This window comes from Schistocerca cancellata, chromosome 3 (assembly GCF_023864275.1).
Source record: "Schistocerca cancellata isolate TAMUIC-IGC-003103 chromosome 3, iqSchCanc2.1, whole genome shotgun sequence".
NCBI lineage: Eukaryota > Metazoa > Arthropoda > Insecta > Orthoptera > Acrididae > Schistocerca > Schistocerca cancellata.
The window spans coordinates 72,315,960-72,320,890 of record NC_064628.1 but is presented as its reverse complement, the minus strand read 5'-3'; the positions used below and the strand labels follow the sequence as shown (position 1 = coordinate 72,320,890).

General features: G+C 44.7%; 1 pseudogene; it reads right to left on the bottom strand.

Moving 5' to 3' along the window:
• Nucleotides 1-4,582: 4,582 nt before the first annotated feature.
• LOC126177275 (5S ribosomal RNA) lies at nucleotides 4,583-4,700 on the bottom strand (annotated as a pseudogene).
• Nucleotides 4,701-4,931: the final 231 nt, after the last annotated feature.

Below are 4,931 nucleotides of genomic sequence, written 5' to 3'. Positions count from 1 at the left end.
TTTTGGTATCTGACATTATAGTGAACCCGCCTACTGAAGGAGCATACTGTAGACTGAAAGAAGAATTAATTTCTCGGTGTGTGAAGTCAGTCGACATCAGAGTCAAACAAGTACTGTACCAAGAGAAACGGGGAGATAGGACCCCGTCAGAATACTGGCGTCATTTACGCAGCCTGGTAGATAGATCGACAGTCTCTGATAGACTGTTACTCCACGTATGGCAACAACAGCTACCAACGCAAGTAAGAACTACACTAGCTATATACGACGAAAGATCAGTTGACAAGCTGCTGCTCGCTGCAGACAGAATCTACGAGACGCACGAGCCTACTGCAACAGTCGCAATGACGTCGACAGATGCCACGTACGGTAACTACCATTACCAGCAAGACCAAACTGACGATATAACAGTAAACTGTGCCGCGGTCGCAACGCGACAAACAGCAAAAAGTTCAAACGAAATTAGAGATTTAAAAACTGCAATAGATGATTTGCGAGCGCAACTAAGCACGATACAACGACCACAAATTATCTTTAAGCGCAAGAGAGACCGGGCTGGGCGTGAAACACGAAGTCAACAAGAGGACGAGCGTAAGGTGTGTTGGTACCATATACGTTTTGGGAGAAATGCTACAAGATGTACATCACCATGCGCCTACTCAGACAACCAAGGTATGTACAGAAATAGTGCAGTGTTTTCATGTCAGCGACAACAGTCGTTAATACATATGCCTCCTGCTTCGAAAAGATTGTATGTATCAGAGGTACTTACGGGTACAAGGTTTTTGGTGGATACCGCTTCCTGTCAGCCATGCGCCACACAACGAAAAAGACATACAGCCACGTTTGAAGGCAGTGAATAACTCGGTGATTAACACGTACGGATGTAAAGTGTGCAAGATTGATGTGGGTTTTTCCAAACAGTTTATCTGGTCTTTTGTGATAGCTGGTATATCAGAACCTATTTTGGGCGCTGATTTTCTGGCACATTTCGAGTTGGCGGTCGACTTACAAGGAAAACGTTTGTTAAATCTGACGGACAACAGTGCAATATCAAGCACTAAAGGGCATACAGCTTGTGAGAAGCTACAGGCGATTGGCAACTCTGTAGTCGAAGAGCTACATGACGAAGAAAAGATTCGGAGATGTTCTGACGGACAGACAAAAGAAGTTAAACATAGCACGGTTCACTATATTCGTACCACGCCAGGACAGCCAGTTTCACAACGAGCACGTAGAATCGCACCAGAGAGAGTGACAGAAACAAAGGCGATATTCGAGGAAATGTTACAGGCGGGAATAATTCGCCGGTCAGACAGTCCGTGGTCTTCACCCCTACACTTAGTACGTAAGAAAGATGGATCATGGAGACCGTGTGGGGACAGCTGTTAAACGACCCGTCTACATGTCTGAAGTTCGAGCAAATTCTGGTGCCTAACTCCAAGCGGAAGCTGTGGTGCGACTTTTCTCAGGGCAGACCAAGACCATTCATTTCAGAACTATTGCGCAAGACGGCATTCGACAGTGTCCACACACTATCGCACCCAGGAGCCAACGCTACAATAAAGCTGCTGACAGACCGCTATGTGTGGCCTTCTATGAAAAGAGACGCGCGCCTTTGGGTACGTTCCTGCATTCCTTGTCAACAGAGTAAAGTAGGACGACATGTGCGTGCTGATATTGGAGATTTTAAAGGTACCTCTGCTAGATTCGCACACGTTCACGTAGACCTGGTTGGACCTCTCCCACAGTCAGAGGGTTACAGATATTTGTTTACGGCCATAGATAGGTGCACAAGATGGGCAGAAGCAACTCCAATAGTCGATATTTCAGCCGAAACTACTGCTAAGAGATGGACGGAAGCATTACCATTAGTGTTGTTAGGCCTGCGGACAGCTCACAAACCCGATATTGGTGCATCAGTTGCCGAGATGGTTTACGGCGAGCCGCTACGGATTCCTGCAGATTATTTAGTACCAACCTTACTACCTGGATCAGAGTGCCTCACACACTGGGTGCAGCAGCTAAAACGTCACTGCACAAATATACGTTGCCCGCCACCTTCTCGCCATGGTAACCGTAAGGTGTTTGTACACAAAGACTTGTACAATTGCTCTCACGTAATGTTGCGAACAGACTCAGTCAAATCGCCTTTACAACCACCATATACGGGCCCATTTCAGGTGCTGAGTAGAAATAAGCATACCGTGGACATAATGTATAATGGTGTTCCGACAAAGGTATCGATTGAACGTGTCAAGCCAGCATGGGTTTTACCCTCTCCGACCTCTGACACCACGCCTGTGCATCAACACATGATGGACGCAGAGCATACCCAAACACCGCTCAGTACATCGTCCTGGACAGGTGAATCACCACCACAAACAACAACGTCACCGCCCCCGAGACATCCGACGCACACCAGAGCTGGACGTCAAATAAAATTCAAGTATCAAGATATCCCTGGGGCTCCGCACTTTAAGGGGGGGGGGGGGGCTGTGTGGCAGTGATATTTTTCATGTCTAGTGCAAAGTGAGATCAAAAGTGCGCGAGAGTTTTTTTTAGTCATGTGTTGTTTTTTATCTTTGCCGTAAGACTATAGAATCTCCTAGTTTTTGTTACTTCTCTGTTGTTTTTAGTTTTCTTCTCAGTGTGAGTTTTTCACGAATAAATTGTACTCCGTTAACTCATTATACCGGACGGCTATGCAATTATTTGTTGTAGGCTAGTCGCCTACATACCAATCAGTTTTTCATATCGAAATTAACGTAGATACTTATTGGACAATCAGATCTGTCCAGCACCATGGAAGAAGATCTCGACTGAACTTATATTTACCAAGAAAGAATGTACATAAAACTCAAAATGGAATTTTCCACCAAGGAGTAAAATAGTGCAACAAATTTCCCAAAAAGATTAAAGAGATTACAAAAACGAACTTTTTTCAAAAGGTAATTAAAATTGCATATTAAGTAATGCATCGTATAAGAGAAGTATTACTTACATAACGCAATGGAGGGCTTTGGTGAAAAATGTAACACAAATAAATAATAATTGTTTTTATAGAACACCTATCATTTCACGTAAGACTTTTACACTATGTGTTTACCTTTCTCTCACTCTCCCTCTCTCTCTCTCTGTCTCTCTCTTGAAAATCTTACTCTCCAAGCTACAATTTGCCAATCATAACACCTTATCCTCCTTCTGGGCTCAATATGTCACTCATTGTACAGGAATACTGATTCAGTTTTTCATGCTAGCAAATGGGAATCAGCGGTAGGTAAAATAGAAAGAAAACACTATTGTACGCAATGAGTAAATCCAATGAGGCAGCACGGTTCTAATCAAATTTTCTTTTTATTTTGCTGGATGAAGGCTGCAATCTTCATCTGGTCACCTTGGTTTAGGTTTTCGTCTTTTCCCTAAGTGCCGGAATAGTTTCTGTTATGATTCTCGTCGTCAGTTGATAGGATGACATGTGGACAATGCTAAATAGAAACATTTAATGCAGGTTTCGCAGTGACGTCGGTAAGGAACTGTTTGCATAGTCTGTATCTGCAATGACTGAAATAATTAGTAGTCGTTGGTAAAAAATATATTATACTTAACTTGTGTTACAGGCCGGCCGGTGTGGCCGTGCGGTTCTAGGCGCTTTAGTTTGGAACCGCGTGACTGCTACGGTCGCAGGTTCGAATCCTGCCTCGGGCATGGATGTGTGTGATGTCCTTAGGTTAGTTAGGTTTAATTAGTTCTAAGTACTAGGGGACCGATGACCACAGATGTTAAGTCCCATAGTGGTCAGAGCCATTTGAACCATTTTTTGTGTTACAGGCTTCTTCATATGCTGCATACATATAATTACAAACAGACATCTAGAGAGGCATTACTTGACTAAGCGCCTTGTTAGAGGTTGCTTCCCATCAGCTGAAGGCTATGCTACATTCCTACTTGACGTCCCGAGGAAGAGTGGACGAGAGCTCGCTAGATACTTGTCACAAGCCGCGGAGCGGCGCTAGTCGCGATTAGCAGGTCAAGCGATATCTATTACGGACCGCGTTCGATATCTGCAACCACTGACAAGTGTGGTATCGAATCCTGATACCACAGTTTCTTCTTTAAGGTTGTGACAGACTACCTCATCTGTCCTTGTGAAACTAGACTTTTAAGTACGTAAATGCCTGTATGTATGAATTAGATCATCTTTGTTTTCCTTAAATTATAGTTGTAGTCGTTACGCATGCTGTCTAACTAGACCTGTAAGTATGTAAATACCTGCAGATATGAATAACATAATTTTTATCGTTCTTTAATTATCATTGTAATCGGTACCCACGCGACAGAATGCGTTACCTAATACACTAAAACTAAACTTAACTCCTTCCACACCGGCCATGAAGGCCCAAAGGAACCGACCGGCCGCCGTGTCATCCTCAACCCACAGGCGTCACTGGATGCGGATATGGAGGGCCATGTGGTCAGCACACCGCTCTGCCGGCCGTATGTCAGTTTCCGAGACCGGAGCCGCTATTTCTCAATCAAGTAGCTCCTCAGTTTGCGTCACAAGGGCTGAGTGCACCCCGCTTACCAACAGCGCTCGGCATACCAGATGGTCACCCATCCAAGTACTAGCCCAGCCCGACAGCGCTTAACTTCGGTGACCTGACGGGAACCTGTGTTACCACTGCGGCAAGGCCGTTGGCACACCTAATATACTATGTGATCAAAAGTATCCGAACACATCCAAAAACATACGTTTTTCAAATTGGGTGCATTGTGCTGCAACCTACTATCAGGTACTCCATATCAGCGACCTCATTATGCCTCGTGAGAGAGCAGAATGGGGCGCTCTGCGAAGGTGGTCAGGTGATTGGGCGTCACTTGTATCATAAGTCTGTACGCGAGATTTCCACGCTCCTAAACTTCTCCAGGTC